Source organism: Ambystoma mexicanum, chromosome 11, assembly GCF_040938575.1.
Source record: "Ambystoma mexicanum isolate Mex_15411 chromosome 11, UKY_AmexF1_1, whole genome shotgun sequence".
Lineage (NCBI taxonomy): Eukaryota > Metazoa > Chordata > Amphibia > Caudata > Ambystomatidae > Ambystoma > Ambystoma mexicanum.
In genome coordinates this window covers 960,012,389-960,031,900 of record NC_090934.1, presented here as the reverse complement: position 1 = coordinate 960,031,900, position 19,512 = coordinate 960,012,389, and the positions used below count along the sequence as shown (strand labels likewise).

At 48.5% G+C, this 19,512-nt stretch overlaps 1 protein-coding gene across 1 annotated transcript in view; it reads left to right on the top strand.

The window, feature by feature from the left end:
• Positions 1-19,512, top strand: part of LOC138505085 (sperm-specific sodium:proton exchanger-like) — a 3,031,181-nt gene that overhangs the window by 1,890,029 nt on the left and 1,121,640 nt on the right. The gene's annotated exons all lie outside the window — the stretch shown is intronic.

Here is a 19,512-nt window from a genome sequence, read left to right as displayed (position 1 = left end):
TTCTTTCAAATGTATTGTTCTTTAATATTAAAATTATAAATAATTTCAATCCCTTAGGGAGTAGATTGTAAAGAAGTGATTCAATTCCAGGAATAGCTGGGAGACTTGTAGGATGTTAGCAAAAACTATTTGTTGCTAAATTCAACATTACTTATGTGACAGAATGTCATCAGTGAAAGTGCACTCTTCTGAGCTTTTTGGTTTAGTAACACAAAGTGAAGGTGACATTTATTTTAAAGATTTTAGCTTCTAACAGGCAAATTTTCTAGATAAGCTCTCTTGTTAAAAAGTGGTGTCATGCTGAAGCAGATTTTTGCTTCAGAGAGTGAATAATATAATCACTGTGATCCATAAGGTCGATATATGTATACTTCTCCATCATTGGATCTTTCATAGATTCACATGCTTGAATAATCCCCGTCGTCAGACTGGGAATCCTTTGTAATTTAAATAATACAAATAATAATATAAAACTTCCTTTAGGGAGAAAAGCTACAACCATAGAGCCCTGTAGGGCCTGTGTAGCCCTTCACTTGTGGAGTCCCTCCACCTCCTTTGGTCCTTTTAGGCCCCAACCAATGAGGTGGCAGGGCTTGGGCTCCATCTTCAGATTTTTCACTGTGTCTACTGAACCGGGGAATCCTCTTCAGGTCTCTAAGCTTTTTCCAAACTAATTCAAGACATTTTTGTTATACTTTAAGCTTTCTTAGCTTCCCTATCACTGGGGCTTCCTGGTTTAACCTTTTGGGCTCAGGTTTCCACCATTTGCCATCTAAAAATGTTGTGTTTTAGGCTGCCTACTCTCACCTCATGGCTGAGATTCGAGTACAAGCTGTCAAGGAGAAGACCTCCCTTTTCAGGGACTGCTCCAGGTGTGGTAAAAAGGTCATCTGCATCAGAGATCCGCACAAACTCTGCATCTATTGCCTTTAGCCACATTCCATCCAGTCATGTAAAATATGTCAAACCTTTTCCAAGAAGACTCTGGAAGGCAGGCATAGGAGGCTATTACTTCACCTGGAGAGCAGACAGATTTCATCTGATGAGGAATCCAGCAAGACTGTGCCCTCAACTTCCTCTAGGCACCCTGAGAAGCAAGCTCCAAAGAGGAGAGTTTCTTCAGTGTACAGAGTAGACTCTCTGACACCCACGGGTAAGAAGAGGAGTGGGAAATCCTCAACTGAACCTGTAGGATTCTCTAAAGGTGTGCTGGAAGAACTACACAAATGTAAACGTTTCTCCATTTCTTCTCCTTCCTCAGAGAAACGGGGACACAGTCCACGACTAAACTAACATCGGCATCCACTAAAACTATCACTACTTCGATGGATAAACCATCACCCCCCGTCAAATAAACCATCTCATCGACCAAGGCATCGTCGACGAAAGAGCCGCCAACAAAGTACCTGTCCATGAAGGACGCTGGCAAAAAGCATGCATCAACAAAGACATCCTCGTCAACGAAGCACTTGTCGATGAAGCACTCATCGATGTCCAAACATTCGTGGACGAAGGACCCGTCACCGACGGAAGAACAGTCAACGAGCCCCCAAAAGCAGGGCAAAACAGTCGATTGACCTAAAACCACCAGACGTCATCAACAAGCCTTTTGCACAGCCAGAAGCAGCTGTAAGCATCCATACACCACAGCTAGAAGAGTTAGAAGGCGCTACCCCTCAATCCCCTACAACTGAGATGAACAAACTGCTGGACTTCATCTTGCAGGAGGAGTGTTCAGAGGGGGTGAAACAACTGCCAGTACAACGTAAAGAGCACAGTCCGCATTGGCAACCGATAATGGAAGACGTGGCAGATCCTTTCGACAATGCTCTAATGCAGTCGATGCGTAGAATTATGAACGAGTTCCAAAGAATGCAAAGGGCAAGGCTCCTGGTCCCTCAGACAGTTCCTGTAAGCAGACCTTCGCAAAGCACATCACAGCTGCACCACAATGGAAGCAGGTCTCCTAGAGAACGTACCCCACATCACTCACCGTGGCCTAACCGATCTTCATCAGTTAGCAGCCGCCAAGGACAATGCCCACACTATGGCGGGGCACCCATGCCTAAAAAAAGAAAACGCTCTCCATCTCCTCCAAGGTCTTCACCTGAAAGATCCAAAGCACACAATGCGCCTTCAATTGCTACAGCTTCTTCATGGCCGGACGACATTGTAGATGACCCCGGGGAACTTGCTGACCCTTTTAGGGCATTTTCTGACCCCAACACTTATGACGACGAGACGGAAGAAGGTGAACTGCTTTCGGACACTCCAGACCCAGACGTTTGGGATTCTATTGCCATCGAGAAGCAGAAGAAACGTGACTCACCGGGGGGTCCTCACACCCAGACGATATCATATCCTTTCACTCTATCATGGCAAAGTCGGCAGAGATCTTCAAAATATAAGTCGCCACAGAGGAGAAATTCTCAGTGCTCTATGAGCACAGACGAGAGACACCGCACCAACACCACAATACCAATACTAGAGACTATTTGGGACGCAGGTGAAATAATCCTCGCCAATCCTCTTTTCACTAGTGGCTAGACTGGAGAAAAATAATAAAGCTCCGGACTCGGCTCCATTGTCTCTCAGAGGCCATCCTAAACCCTACTCTGTTATCACGGTGGTGGCGAGGAAAAGACTGAAAACCCCAGCTTCTCCCCTCACAGCTCCACCCAATAAGGAGGGGCGTAAACTAGAGGCGATGGGGCGTTAGGTCTCAATGGCAGCATCGTTGACGGTGTGGTCCAGCAACGGCATGGCCATGATGGCAAGGCTGGATAGAGAATTATGGCTCTGTATGTCCCGTCTCACTAAACACCTTCCATAGGAGTTTCAAGAAGAGGCCAAAGACATTATCGCAGACGGCAAAGCGGTCTCGGACCTCACGATAGACACCTCTGTGGACACCGCTCACTGCGCTTTCAAGCCGATGGCAGATGGCACACAGCACAGTCTTGAGACACCAAGCTTGGATGAAGGCCACATGTTTCAGGCCAGAGGTGCAGGCTTAGATCCTAGACATGCCATTTGAAGGGCAAGACCTACTTGGCAAGAAAATAGATGATCACTTCAAGGGCATCAAAGCCGACACTGACACTGCTAGAGCGATTAGCTCTTTAAAGGACAATGACAAGGACCGCTGTCCTTTTTGGTCCTTTTAAGGTGCCAGCTGCAAGTAGAGGTCATACAGCTGGTCTTTCCAGGGTGCAAGCATCCTCTTCAACCTCCTTTCAATCGGGAGGAAGATACCAACAAAGTTCCACCAGATACCAGAAGCAACGTTGCAAAAGGGGTTCAAGCCAGGGCAGGAACCATGCCAAGAAAAACGGACTCGTACTTGGCGTGCCTTCCACATCACACCCCAGTGGGGGGACACGTATCACTTCACCTCAATCACTGGTACACAATAACATCGGACAAATGGGTGTTTCAGCTAATAAAAGGGGGACATACCATAGACTTTCTTCAACGAATACCATCTTGCCCACTGCTAAGAAAAAACATCCTCCGGCTGCAACAGCCAAGGGCAGAAGCCGACAAGCTTTTACTAAAGGCCGCCATAGAGCGGGTACCACATCTACAACTGGAAAAGGATTCTACTCCCACTTTTTCCTAGTAAGGAAGAAAAACGGCCAGTGGCACCCGATACTAGATCTATGGGCCCTCAACAAGTTTGTCGTCGTCTAAAATTCAAGATGACCTCCCTTCAACTTGTCCTTCATGGCTCAAAAAGGGCGTTTTCCTCACTGCCCTAGACTTGGAGGACGCCTACTTCCATGTACCCATCCATCCATCCCACAGACTGTACCTTTGGTTCACTGTCAGCGAACAACATTTCCAGTTCAAGGTACTTTCTTTCGGGCTGAAGTCTGCACCAATAGTGTTAACGAAATGCCTGGCCCCAGTGGCCGCTCACCTCAGGCGCTCTGGGGTACAAGTTTCCCATACCTAGACGACTGGCTAGTGAAAAGAATTTCCCTGCAAAAGGCATCGGAGGCAGTGGGAAAAACAACCCTACTCCAAGACCTAGGGTTCTCGATCAACCAGGACAAATATTCACCACTATCTGCACAGACCGCAATCTTTCTAGGAGCAGATCTTGACACTCGAGTTCCCAGGGTTCGCCCCTCTCTGGACAGAGTGGCCACAATGTAAAACCTCATTGCATGCTTATAAGAGTACAAAATCCACTGTCAGACAATACAAGTCCCTCCTGCGCATGATGTCCTCCTGTATTTTCCTTGTACCGAATTGCAAACTGAAGATGAGACCGCTTCAGGCAGAGCTGGACAGCCAATGGGCTCCACACAGCGGATCGTGGGAGGACATTGTACATCTCACACCAAATTTCCACAAGGCCCTTGAATGGTGGGCTAAACACTCCCATCTTCTGCAGGCTTTACCCTTTCAGCTACCCACGTCCACTCTACTCTTGGGAATGGATGTTAAGATGGATTTCTGAGCTCTGACCTGGAGGGCAAAGGTTCAGAAGGCCAGCCTAGTGGTGGGCATCGTGGAAAAGGGTAACCTCTGGACAAGCCAGACCAATCAGGGTAGCTTTGGCAGGCGATCAAGACTAGGTATCAGGAGGAGTGAGGGTGACTGAAAGACCTCAATGAGCACACAGAGCAAGGACACTTACAAATTATTCCAGACAGGTGTTTTATTACACAGCCACGTGTATGGTTACGTTGCCCTTTCCATAGGAAGAGCACTTTTTGGGCAGCCTATAACTCGGCTCCCCCTGGACTAATCCTCACCAAACTTGGCAAAAAAAAGTATATCGGCCACTCTGAATTTTGCAAAGTTTGGTGATGTTTGGTCCAGGGGGGGAAAAGTTATATGGGGGGTCCCAAAACGTCTTTTTTTCCCATAGACTGAATGGGGGAAAATGTTGCGCACAGCTACCGGGCAAACCGCTGGACAGATTTGCACCAAATTTGCGCCAGTGGCAGGGGGTTGGGCACGAAAGCGTGCTTTTGTAAATTTTTTGACAATCCATTCAGTGTTTCTCTGAAAAACCAACAAAAAGTATGTCTGTAAAAATTAGTGATATCTCTGTCCGCTCCGCGGACACACTTCCCTGTTCGCTCCGTGGACAAGATTGCAATTGGTTATTCCATGGCGTGCTGGCCGCGACCATGTTGCGCTTTCACTGATTGGTTGTGGCACAGCGTGAAGTGCATCGTAATCTTTCGATACGGCCGCCATGTTTACTTCGTTTTCTGTTCAACGCAAACATTGGCGCTAGCAAACCTAACCGAAGAAGACACCAATGCACTTGTTGCACTTATGGAACAGTGTTTGGAAAGGTGAGCATTAAAGAGACGTGGTAGTAGAAAAACAAACATGGAAGAATTATTGATAGCACTGTCATACGGTACGGTGCGTCTTACTACTCATTGTACGAAATGAACTTGCTGCGTTCATTGTACAACACATACACATCATTAATGCAGTCAGGCTGCCATCCTGCTGTTTGAAATCAGAGACTGCCACCTGCACTATTTCGTACACACAGCCCTTCTGCACGTGCAGAAGATTAGCCGTTCTCATGAATAGCCGCTGATATGTTGTTGCAAAACTGAAAAGGTATTTCCATTCAGAGTGAAGGCCACTGCATTTTCTGTTTTCAATACGCGGTCAGTACAGCTGCATATTTGTCGACACCCATAAGGGTCCCTTGCTTTTTAACCTTGACGTACAGGGAAAGAGTAGAAAGAATGTAGGGAGTGTTAGGCAGAAACCTGTGCAGTTCCCTCTGGGACCACTGCAAAAGATTTAGGACTACAGGTGTTTGGCAGTAAACCCACTTGTTAGCAGTCTGTACCACACAGATTCACTTGGTAGCTGTGGCTGAGCAGTCAGACTTCCCTCAAGAAGAGTTAGGCAGTATACAGAGTATTCACAATAGGTCAGGAGCACACAATAGAACAAGTAAACACTGACCAGGGCTTGGTGTAAAAGAGATATAATTATTTATTTAAAACCACATCTAGAAAAACACACAGGCACTAATAATAAGCAATTCAAAAACACGGTCACTAAAAGATATACACTCCCTTAAAAGAATATTAGACAAGTCTTAAGTAAACCCCCACTTATTTTCAGACAGCGGTGAGCGCTTAACGTAGATGGCACTCTAATAGTTCATTTTTAAAAAGGGAGAGAAAAGCAGAGAACAAATTGAAACAGATCCCAACACTTTTACAAGAACATAGCAAGAGAGGAAGGCACAGTAACACCGTGAATTCAGAGTTAGTAGGCCGGATCCGCTTTAAGAGGATCCAAACGAAATGTGTCCAAGGTCACACGGTTGCAGTGCACAAAAGTCTTGTAATGGTTCAAAAAGAAGTTGGATCAAAGAAAAGGGACCAGTTAGAAGGTCAAGGCGGCCAGCCCAGTCCAGAAGGTTAAGGAGTTATTACCTTGTTGCAATCTTTAGAAAGGGAGGCCTGGCGGACACGGTACCTTAAAGTGGTGAGAACGCTCCAGCGGGGGCAGTTCTTCCTGGCAGCGGGTGCAAGTCGGTGCTTCCTCCGGGGGAAGAGAGGATCTCGTCGTGGAGGAAGACAGGGGCCCGTTGCACTGCCAGGGAAGAGACCAGCCGCAGAGTTTCTCGGGTACAAGGAACGGTCCGTTGATTCGCGGTTCAGTGGTGAGTGGCTATCCGGCCGCCGGGGTGCTTGGCACGGGCAGTTCGACCACAAACTGGGCTGGGGTGCGAAGAAAGAAAGGTAAACTGGTTGTGCCCACCAGTCAGGGGAAAAAGCCTCTCCAGCCGGGAGATCTTCTCTGTCGTCGGGAAGTGGTGAGTCGGTTCCGCAGGGCTCCACTGGTGGTGTCGTCGTGGTAGGTCGACTCAGCTTCTCCCTCGTCAGATTCTCAGGTCCTGTGGCGACTTCTGAAGTTCCAGTCCCCAAAGCCCTGCTTTTATGCAGAAAACCCCCATTCACTCAGCCTAGCTGTCACTCAAACATACTAAGTGGTGAGCCAGCCAGCTCACCACTTAGGCCAATCACACAAGAGTGCGACTTGAGTTACCAGGGTAACTCAGTCCAGGGTGCCTAAACCCCCTCCCACACCCGCTGTGGTACCCAGACAGAGTGGCACCACCTTTGGAGGCTTCTGTGGAGAAGCCCGCCGAAAAGTGGAACAAAGGGCTCGACTTGGGTTGGAGTCACAGAAGAGAACACAAATGCCATTTTAGCATCGAGTCTTGGCAAAAAATACCAACCGGAGAATTAATATTAATTAAATAAACCGGCGGTATGTTCGAGGCTATGAGAATTAAATAATTAAAGTTGGTAGCCTCGAACAATGGGAAAATCCCATAGGAAAATATTCGCGGTCGTGCCCCCTTGACTAACAGACCCCGGGGCAATCGAATTGCCCCGACCAGTACGTCCACAATATGATGAGTTGTACTGGTTTCTGTTAATAATTTGGGACTAGTAAAGCCAATGGGGACTTTACATGCCCTGGGAGACAGTAGTCAGTCCCAGAGTATGTAGTCTATGGTGGGGTGTCGTTATGACACCCCTGTGTTACTGCACAGAGGGTGCTGTGTAACACACATAGGAAAAACGCATGAGACCCTATGGAGTAAAGGACCCCATAGCCCATAAAACACATTACCAGTCAAAGGAATACCATAATCATGTCCAAGAGTGGGAGGAAAAGAGTCTCACTCTTGGCAGGAGGAAAAAAACAAACTCCAGAAATCCAGCAAAGCTGCTGGGGGACTCACTAGGTTAGGAAATTCAGCCTAAAGAGAGAATTATCCCCAACAGGGAGTAACAGTTTGAAAAACATATCACTTGATAAGGTTATCCTTCAAAAACATTTGCTCCGACCATGCAAAATTTGTTCCCGAAGAGCCACTGATCCCCATACACTACTGTCTGCCTGCAGCGCATGCAATGGAGCCCGTCCAAATTATGTAAGTGTATTTCTGCTGACTATATACTACTTTGACGTTATTTCATCACTTTGCCCACATAAAAAAAAAATGTTCCCTAATGATTTACAAGATTAATGCTCAGGTGGCATTTTTTTGCTCATTATGGACATTGCATAATGTCGCCGTTTGTACGATACCACTACATTTTCCCAAATTATAATAATATTTAATAAAAAAAGTATGTGTTCAAATTTTGTTTGTAGAAAGGTTGCTTGGTGATACACGTTTTGTTTGCCATTTCACCGCAATGATACCTCCAAACAATAATTTTATTATTAATAAGGACATTCCAGCTTTCAGTTCTGTTCCATTTTCTATCCCAAATATGGACCTTGCACATTGTCGCCTTCCATAGGTTCCCACTGCATTTCGTCCTATTGAATAAAATTTTCAATAAAAAAGTTATGTGTCATAACTTTGCTTTATCCAAAGGTTGCGTATTCATACATCTTTTTTTCCCATTTTCCCCGTCATATATTTTCTTCCCTATTGTCATTGTCATGGATTACAGCTACCGAGTGACGGATTTTTCAACCGTCAACTCCAGTTGTTTATCTCCGTATGTCTGAGCGTAATAATTCACTGGGATGATCATGTCGGCCCTCTGTGTCCGTACGCTTCTGTCGTCATAAGAATTAACATTCCATCCTTTCCGCTGGTGTAGATCAGAATGGTTGACATCGTCTTGCACATCAATGTGGGAGGAAAACGACTACTTTGGCAGCACCGCTTACTTTCTGTGTGTGACAAAACAACGTGGCCTTTTAAATTTTCATTGTCATCCAAAGAGAAAACTTTTACACTTTTATGGAAATGTGAATAGGGCGATCATTTCGCAGAGGTCATTGTGCAACCAAACAACTTTACTAATTGCATAGGGCGATGATTTCGCTCAGTGTATTGTGAAATAAAACTTATGTACTAATTCTTATATGTTCCTGTTTTCTTTACAAATGTACTCTCTGTTTTTACAATGTAGTATGGTACGTTGCAGGACGTAATGTGTTCTCTTACAGTTGCTACATCACGACACCTACTTCCACATGGACGCATTTGTTTAAGCAGCCAAGGAACATTATTGAGAAACGTACTGCACACCACTAGCATTGGGTGCGGGAGGGTCAGGCCCATCTCATATGCTTTAGTGCCGTCCGGCCATTTTCTGTGACCATCAGGCCAATTTATGTCACGCAGATGCCCTATGGCAAGAAATGTTTGTGAAATAATACATGGTTACCCCCTCCAAACACACATATCTGCACATCCTTTCGACTTGTTGCACTTACGAAATTATATGTGGAAAGGTGAGTGCTAATGGTGTTGCTGCCAATATTTCTGACGTCATTATGCTTCACGTCACACAGTTTCTTTGGGATTTTATGTTAACTTAAATACAGTACTCCTTTGCGTTTTTTACACTCCTTTTTATAGAAAAAAAATACTACATATACAACACATGTCTGTAAAGGTCATTGACAACGACCGAAAAGCTTCGTGTTGTGCATGTGATTGTGTTCTCCTTTTTAACAAGTGTCATCATGTACATAACAAATCAACGGTACAGCTTCCGTCTCTGGGGGGGAGCCTCTGTGTATGGTTTATGGCCACAATGTCGGGGATGTGGCTACTGGTCTTTACTGGACGGGACAAAACATGGGGTTCAGGTTGCCATGTCCACCAGGCACTGTCTTTGTGCTAAAGATCTTGCTCATAACCACATATTTGTCAAGGAACACAAATGTGGTGCTCCCATTACGGCCACACGGTTTCATTTTTGCTTTCTGCAGCCTGCAATGGAAAGCGAAGAAGGCTTTCTATCCTACACCCCTTTTCCCTTTCTATGGTGGGCATCTTGACAAAGGATTTCTTTTCTTCAGCCGGGAACGCCGGAAGCGTTCCGGTTGAAGAGAAAAAATCCTCTTTTTTGATACCACGCATTACTACTGCAAAATCTCGATTGCTAATGGCATTCATTCCGCACTCTTTGGAAGGGAATGGGGTTTAATGATCCAGATACGTCAGTATGCACTCGTGCTTGTATTGTGTTCAACACTTGCATTGTGGAATTCTGCGCCAGAAAATTTGGGATTACAAGTTCCAACCACAACACCCAATATACTTTCCCACTATCAACCAGTTACACCTGTCATTGTGAAGTGTGTATGATTTTTCGAACACGCCCCCATGCGGTGCGCCAGCATAGGATAATGTACATTTCTTTGGAAGGTGGCCAATTACTTCAAATATTCCTTTACAGTACTATGCTTACGTGTTACTATTAGAACTCTGATAAGTGTAGTAGAAAATCCCTGTTAAAATACCATTATGATGCATTTACACTACTAAAAACGTATGGCATTCAGTTAAAAAAACTTTGCTACAGGGACGTTATGATTACGTTGCCCTCCCAAAAACCTGTAAACTTCACTACAAAAAAGTCTTTGTTGAGGGGACGTTATGGTTAAATTGCCGTACCACAAACCTGTGTTAGAGTTAGCAGTGCACAGTGGTGTTGGCAAGTAAGGGGGCTCAGTCTGCCATAACTGGCGAATTTCAGGGGGTTTTCATTTTTAATGTGAAGCATAAAGGGGAGGGCAAACATTTTTTTGTAGTGAGGTGCACAGGTTTTTGGTACGGCAACGTAACCATAACGTCCCCTCAACAAAGTTTTTTTTGTAGTAAAAAATATAGACACATTTATTACAAGGCCTTTGTAACATAGACCATAGCAGAAGAATCACAGTGACACTAAGTAGACCAACACAACACTATCAATACAATGTATATACAAGACCATTGGGGTCTAAAGGGTTAAATGCACAAAATATGTCAGCAACCTAGATGGGAAGGAAACAGGCAGTGCAGGTAGTCTTTAGGCCCCTTCGACTTTAGCAGCACATCTAACTAAGAGGCAGTCCAAGCCCTAAGAAGAGAGGGGCCTTGTGTTCAAAAGTACATGCAATGCAAGTGAACGCGGTTGTTCCAATGGGCAAAACAGGGTCTCTTCAGGGGTCTCTAGTAGCTCAGGAAGGCGGATGAGGCGATGAAGAATAAGTTCCCACTATTCAGGGAGGACCTCCACTTGAAGGCAGAGGCAGTACCATAGTGCGGGATGGAGTCGCTAGTTCGCACTAGCAGTGGAAAGGAGAGGGACCCTAAGGGGCCACTCGTGCATAAAAGGGGCCCTTAAAGCCAGGGGCCCCCGGTTAGTGTTGTAAGTGCTCACCGGTCCCAGGCGCTCTCTGACCCAAACTTCGCCAGTTCAGTCCACTCGGGTTGCAGGTTCGAATGCAAAGGACATCTCAGTGGCTTTCAGTTCCTGAGATACAGCGAAGATTCCCATACGGGACAGTGGCTATTTCTCTGCTCCGGGTGGATGAATCAACCCAGTTTCACTGCAGCAGGCTTCAGGGGCAGGAGGGTCACAAATGCAGCGTAACTGTGTTTACTCCGGTCCTGACGCACTCGTCTCACTTCAGACCTGGGAATGCCAAGTGTACGAAATTCGGTGTGAGGGTGCCAGGGTCACAGAGCTAGCAGTATACCAAGTTTCGAGGGCCTCCTCAAAACGACAGCGGAGACAGAGCAAAGGTCCTGCGTAAGCTGGTCAGCCCACTGGTTGGCCCAGGGACACTTCTGAGAAAGCTTACTTGCAGGTTTTGATGAAGGTGCTGAGAATAGTTGTCCCACTATTCCACTGGGTCTAAGCGTCTTCGCAGACCTTCTAGGACGACCAGATGCAGAGCGGTCTCACGGGACGACCTCGGGCCCAGGGTGCCAAACCTTCCAACCGGTCACCAGTGGTTCCTCGACTCTGCAGGATACTTTGGATCCTATCCTTTGTTCAGTGAGAACTCAGGAGATCGACGTGGTATGGGTGTTTATGGCCTCCTCTTATCCAGAGTTCCCTTTGCGCCAAAACAAAGAGGACCCAATGGGAGATCTGCTCACCAACACACACTCCAGACGTGGAGCAATCACGGACCACGGTGGTCCCAGTCATTCAGGGCACTCCAGACTCTCTAGCACCCAGGATGTGTATTGGACTCAGACAGTCCAGCCCACATCCTGGAGGCACACACACAAGCCCACAAAAGCATTGGGTTTTGTGGGAAATTGCATGACCAAATAAGGACGGACCAGGGTTGACTTGACCTGGGGAAGGTGAAGGGGCAAGATGGCCAAAGGACAGGACAAAGAACCTCGTGGCATGGCCATTTTCGGGCCTGGCCACCTATTCATGCCAAATGCGGTTAACATGGCAGGAAAGGGTTAAATATAATGCGAAACGATAGCTACCACCAGCCCTGTCCATGACACATCTGCACATCTCACAAAAAGTCCATTGGGAGTTTCTAGGGCCTTTGGAAAATGACTACAGACCCACGTACACTGTACTGGAAGGTACATTGTGCACTTGTTATATGTTACACAAAAGTTGCAACATGGGAAAAGGACTAGGGAAAACAAAGTCTCCCATTACTGACTGTCTTAAGGGCATGTCAGTGTCCCCATTAAAAGTAAGCGAAAGCCCAGAGGGGTGCAGCTGAAGGCTGTGCTTCTCTGGCAAAGTCAGTCTGTGGTGTCTAAACGGCAGCAAAAAGTTTGGGGTGTACACATGGTGGGAAAATTACATACAATTATATAGAAAAATGATGAAATCTTTCCTAACAACGGACACCTCACTCTTGGGCTGGGGGGCCCATCTGGGCAGTCTATAAGCTAGTGGGGTGTGGGCGTATGCAGAATACCATCTGCACGTAAATGTACTGGAGCTCAGGGCCATTCAGTGGGTGCTAAAGTCCTTCCTACCATTACTTTACAGACAAATGGTGACAGTTCAGACGGACAACACCACGTCAATGCACTACACTAACAGGGCGGCACCTGGTCCAATATCCTCTCACTGGAAGCTCAACAACTTGAATTGAACTTGGCTCTACACCACAAAATACATATGAGGGCAGAACATCTTCCTGGAAAGGACAATGTGTTGGCAGACAAACTCAGCCGACAGTCCCACGAATAGGAAATCAACAACCGTGTCCTGGGCAAATTATTCCTCAGTTGAGGAAAACCCACCATAGACCTATTTGCAACCCACATAAACAAGAAATGCAATCAGTTCGCTTCCAGGTACCCAGAGAGATCTTCCCTGGGGGATGCGTTCTCCATACAGTGGAAGGGGAAATTCCTTTACGGGTACCCTACGGCAGCTTTGATCCCGCGGGTGCTGCGCAAGATGAACGAACAACCCTGCACAATGATGCTGATAGCACTGATGTGGGCACACCCGATTTGGTACCCTGCACTCCTTCAACTAGCACTGTAGATGCCAAGTCACCTCTGGCCTCCCCCGCACATGTTGCCACAGCACAGGGGCGAACTGCTTCACCACCACCACACGGCGAGCTTATCCCTCAGGGGCTGGCTCCTCAGCAGTGAAAATTCCACAACCTCCTTCTAGATCCCAAATGCTGGCGTATACTGCGAGCTGCCAGGGCTCCGTCCACCAGACTGACATATACTAAAAAATCGTGGTGTTTGGAAGCTGGCACAGATCCCTTCTTGGCATCTGCAGAACATCTCTTACCTTACCTTCTACATGTAGCAAGGAGTTGTTTGTCCATCAAGGTCCATCTCTCGACCATCTCCGCATATACCACCAGGCCTCATCAACACTCACTAGTGGCACACCCGGCGGTCAAAGCCTTCATTAAAGGGCTTATGTGCTCCTTTCCCAGGCAATGGAAAATTGCTCCTGCCTGGAGTCTTAACACAGTCCTAGCCACGCTAATGAGAGCACCCTATGAACCTATTCACAGGTGTGACACAAAGTTCTTATTGTGGAAAGCAGCCTTCTTGGTGGTTATCAACTCAGCCAGGTTCATTGGGGAGTTACACGCACTGTCACCAAGCCACCGTTCACCAACTTTCACAGGGACAGGGTCATTCTTCAACCTCACCCTGAATTCATTACAAAGGTCATTTCTGAATCCATTTTAGCGGAAAGAATTCTTCTGTCCACTTACTCTTACGTCCCGTCGCCTTTCCTCCATACTGTATGGGCGTCCCTTCCAAGGTACGGGAGACGGAACCTTTTTCACCAGAAAAAATCCTTTTTCCCCCTTTAAATTTAGAGGTGCGCACTGGGACGCAGCTCAGGGAGCATGCACTGCCCTGACTCCACCGTCCGGCGCCATAACCCAGTCCCCTTTTCCGCGTCGACGGAAACAGGCCGAATTCACCAGCGCTCCTGGGTTTTGCTTCGGCCATGTAATTCCACACGCGGATACTTCTTCTCTTTGTGTTTTTTTTTGTCTTATCTATCATTCAGGTACTCCATCCTCAGGCATCACGCTGCTCCATGGCGCATGTCGACTTGTACAGGGTTCAGCAGGTATCCATCCTGCAACAGGCTCTTCCCAACTTCAGACCCCCATGCCCACTGCCTACGTAGCCTTGACCCGGACCACGGTTGGCAATCATGTTCGGCGTGTGACTCGCTGTCCCTGAAGGCGCTGAAGATTCTTCATACAATTATGACTAGCCAGGTGGAGGGAGCTCTTCCAGAGGTTGCCTCCAGAGGATCTCAAGAACTTTGTGAAGCATCGAACTAGGACCAAGGTAGGGCTGATATTTTCCAGCGCACCCCGCAAGAGAGACTCCTTCCCAGGGACTCTCCCGCGTGGGAGGGACCGGCCAGGTCCTTTTACCGGCACATGCACCGAGGCTGCTACAGCTGCCGGCCTTCGGGTCGAGGGATCCTCGGATCCTCCCGGGCGCATTGTTGAGGGACCGGAAGGTTCTTGTACCGGTTCTACACCCGAGGGGCTACACCCTTTTACCGGCACAATGGCCGAGGGGCTACACCCTAACACCGGCAATGCATCTGAGGGGCTATGCCCTAATACCGGCAGTACATCCGAGGGGGCGTCTAAACGAAACTCGAGCCCTGAGGAGCGGGGTAGGCCTTATGATCCACACGTAAGAGTCTTGGACGAGGCTGGGCCCAGCAGGCTGAGCAACATGTCGCAGGCACGTGGCAGGCAGCTCGACAAAATCGCCACTGCACCAGAAAGGGGCACCCGTCTGACGCCATTCCACGAATCTCGCGAAGAACGAGTGTCAAGGTGGGACTGGCTTCAACCAGGTACATAGCCTACAGTCTACCCTTCATTTGCACAGGGCAAATTTCCTTTGTGTCCATATGGACAGGGTATGCAGCGGCCCCAGCAGCTCCCCGCTTCCCTGTCGGTACCCCCTGCCACCTCTTTGGCCAGTGAGGAGGTGCTCTTTGAGAAGTTTCTCAGCCTCATGAGGTCTCCTCAGATGGGGGTTATCATTGAAGACGCAGTCAGTGAAGTGCTCCCCGCCATGCTAGAGGCACCACAGACGCCTCCATCAGGCCCCCAGGCCCCAGTGCAGCCGCCTCCTTTGGCTCCACAGCCAACTCTGCAACCTCTGCCGCCTCCTCAACCTCCGACTGCGTTCCCGGTACCCCAGCCTCCGGCGCCATCTACCACTCCTCCTCCTCCACAAGTTCCTCCAGATCCGCAGGATATGGACGAGGAGGAGGATCCAGACATGCCATCCTCAGCCAGGGCCTTACATGAACGAGTTGCTGGCCTGGCGGAGTACCTGGGCCTCCCCCAACCCGAGGTCGAACAGCCGGCAGAGGGGGTTCTGGATGAAGTCCTCACAAGTCACCTCTCTGCCAATACTGGGATTCCACTGAAAACCGATGTAATCTCCCTGGCCAAGAAGGGTTGGCTCAAGGCCCACTCAGTCCAGCTGGTCAACCGACGCCTGGACGCCAAGTACAGGCAGATGGAGGGGGATACACTCTTGATCTCGACCCATCCTCAGCCACACTCCTCAGTGATCGCTGCGGCATCACTATACTTCAAGCCTCAGTCGTCCTCAGCCTCCTCATCTGCGGTGCTGCTAGGCAAGGAGGAAAAGATTTTGGAGGCGTCCGGCAAGATCTACTCAAACGCCTCTTTGCACCTGCGTCAGGCTAACGCAGATGCCATGCTGGCTGCCGCCAACCAACGGTTATGGTGGGAAATTGCGGACTTCCTCCCGGAACTCCCCACCCAATGCCAATCACGCTTTAAGGCGGGGCTAGCAGAAGCCAAGCTCTTGTCCCATGACCTCATGGAATCCACAGTGGCTCATATCGATACCTCTGACCATCTGCATTGCCTCGGACATGAGGAGAACAGGCTGGCTCCGGGCAACGAAATTCAACCCGGATGTCCAGGAGCACATTCTAGATCTACCGTTCGAAGGGGGGGGCCTCTTCCACTCCTCTCCGGACGAAGAGCTGGACAAGAAGAACAGCTCACAAACGGCGAAGTCTTTAGCCATTCTTACAAAGACCACGCCCAAATCGTACACCCAATCTCAGCAGCGCTCGGAAAAGGGTCATACATATGGAGGGTTACGCTGCTTTCAGGAACGCAGATCCAGGCAGCCGGACCGCTCGCCATCTCAGAACTGGTGCAAACAACAAAAAGGGGCGGGGAGTAAGGGCTTTTTCCAGTCCCCATCCTCAGCGTCAGCCTCCGAGGGAAAGAAGGCATGACATGCCCCTTCGGGTCCATGTGTCTCCGGTGGGGGGCAGGCTTGCTTTCCATGCACAATTCTGGCGTCAGAATTTCACGGACCCCTGGATCCTCTCCGTAGTATCCACAGGGTACCGCCTTCCTATCCCAGCCTCTCCTCCCTCCTCCCCTCCACTCCCATATGTTGGGGACATCAACTCTTTTGGCAGAGATCCAGTCGCTCGTAGAGAGCCAGACAGTGGAGGAAGTGCCAGCCTCCCAGCGATGCTTTGGCTTCTACTCCAGGATTTTCGCCATTCAGAAGAACAACCACCAGGCGGGCCTGAGAGTTGTGCTGGACCTTTCCACCCTCAAACTCTCCCTACCCCTGCATAAATTCAAGCTGGTTACGGCAGCTTTTATAGCGGAGACGTTGGACAAGGGAAACTGGATGTGCTCCCTGGACCTGAAGGACGTGTACATACACGTCCCGATTTGGCAGCCGTGTTAGGGAGAATTCTCATTCTATGGCTAATTTCTCTTACCTAGTGAGTCCCTCAGCAGCTTTGCTGGATTTCTGGAGTTTATTTTTTCAACTTGGTAAGAGTGTGAGCTTTTCCCCCACTCTTACCTGTGTTTTGCCATGTGTATTTCATCTGTTTTTGTGATTGTGGACTCTGGAGTACACCACTTCAGTAGCCCCACTCTTTTGTGTGTTACACAGCACCTTCAGTGCAGTGACACAGGGTTGCCATTTGAGCTTCCCACCGACTCCATTTCTGGGGCTGACCCCCCAGAAAAGGTTAAAGTTGCCATTAACTTTACATAGGCCCTCATTACGACCCTGGCGGAAATCGAAAAACGATGGCGGAAATGCAATACCACCATCGAATAGCGCTCGGTGCGATTATGACCCGTCACCGTAAAGTACGATGCCATTAGCGACACCGTAGTGAACGCCAACGCTAACTGCACCAAGTACGCGCACGCGCGCCATGCCAAACCGTAATTACCACCATGGCGCAACGGTACGCGAATTCCGACCCTAGCGGACATGTACCTAACGCCATCAAGCATGGCGGAAAGTACCATTCCGCCATGGTGAGAAGTACGGCATCGCGAATCAACCGTAAACGGCCCTACTGAGTGCCTGTACACCACTCCCTGGCCACATTGCACAATTCCTCGTAGGTGCAATGAAGTCACACAATGCAACCAGTGAAATGTACAAGTCACCCATGCATGCCAACGAACAAATGAATCCAGGGGCTCCAAGTGCCTTGTGAGTGGGCATCCATATCTGCCATGGCACCATTGCCGCACTGATGCAGCACAGGCATGTGAAGGTCAAAGTACAGCAACATGAGCAGAAAAATGAGACAAACAAAAACAGAATAGAAATGTACTGCACCACAAAACCACCAAGGGCCATACAGCCATTAGGTCATGACTCCAAAATACATTCCAGTATTGTGGGCTGCATCCGCAATAAATGACCAGCTTCTTCTTGTGTGACGCCCTGTTCCTTCATGGTACACAGGGGCTACATTCACGTCCAAAAAGGCAACACGGAAGCGCCTAGAACCGCAGGGCCGTCCCATTAGGTAGGCACTAGTCCAGCAGAAAGGACGATATGTTGCTCCTAGCCACTAGCACTGCGTAAGGGCATTTGGCCCATTGGCGATCGTCCCATAAGATCGTAATGGTGCTCCACTGATTGACACGAAGCAGCAGGTGTCGGGAGTAAAAGCCATCTGCAGGAGTGGCGTACAGATGGCAGCGGCAAAAGGGGAGGAGATACCTGTCACCCAAATGAAATGAAAAAGAATAGTATGGCCATCAGAACTACATTTGTATAACTCACTTCAATGATCACACTAAATCCACAGCCATATGCATGCTAGCCCACTCAAAAGGATTATACCCACCCAAAAATCACTTGCGAATCACAACCATAAAAATCGAGGTGAAAACACCATTACAAACGAGTGTTTGTGTGCATGCGTCTGTGAAGACAGAATCCATTAGATGGGATTAGTAACGTGCATAGACACAAGTGCCTGAAGGGGCGTCGAGACAGGGAGGGTTCAACAAGGGCAGAAAGACGATGGTCCCACTATGGCAGCTCTGCATGACATAGCGCAGGGGAGGTGGATAGATTCCAAAAAGCCCTGTACATGGCAAACTCTCCATCAAATCATCTGTCCATGCATCCATGCATCCATACATCATTCCCTCATCCCGGTATGAAAACGCCTGATTATTTACTCACATCACATTCGAAACTTCCATGGAGTCTGTGCGTAATGCAGTCTGCAAAATCCACTGTTCTCCAGCCCGGAATTCTAGTGTTGTGAAGTAACATGTATTTGGGAACGTCCTGCCTTTTTGTCCACTACGCTATTGCGCATCCCATACTATTCATATCAATCATAGCATTCTCGCCATGGCCCCTGTCCCAAGGACATTAAACAATAGAACGTTATATTTGCAGTCAGACCTGTGGGCGTCTCCTCGCCGCTAGCTGAAAACCGAAAGCGCTGTCCTTCGAATTCCACATTTGCAACATCACGTCGAAAAGGCATCTGTGACCGCTTGAAATCACAAAATCATCCATGTAGTGCGGCAGTGTGTGAAAATGGCAACTGGCTTCACTCACAAATGGGACGCCCCGCCCGTCGGTGATCCTCGGTACGGTGCTCGCCCAAAGGGGATTGCAGCTGGCACAGGTGGAATGAATCACCACAGGTGGAGGCTATACAGCCTGAAAACACATAAATTGCACACCCAACCCCCTCCCACAACCACACCCACTCCAAAATGCTACCGGCAGGACTAGCGATGTTGGCCCTGGGGGACCTGATAGCACTGCAAGTACTCCAACTTCAAGAAGAAGACGAACACCAACTACTACAACAACCGGCCGCACAGAGGAGACGCAGGAGGAGGAGGAGGGCAAGGCAGGGCCAGCAAGGCCCACCAGCACAGCCACTA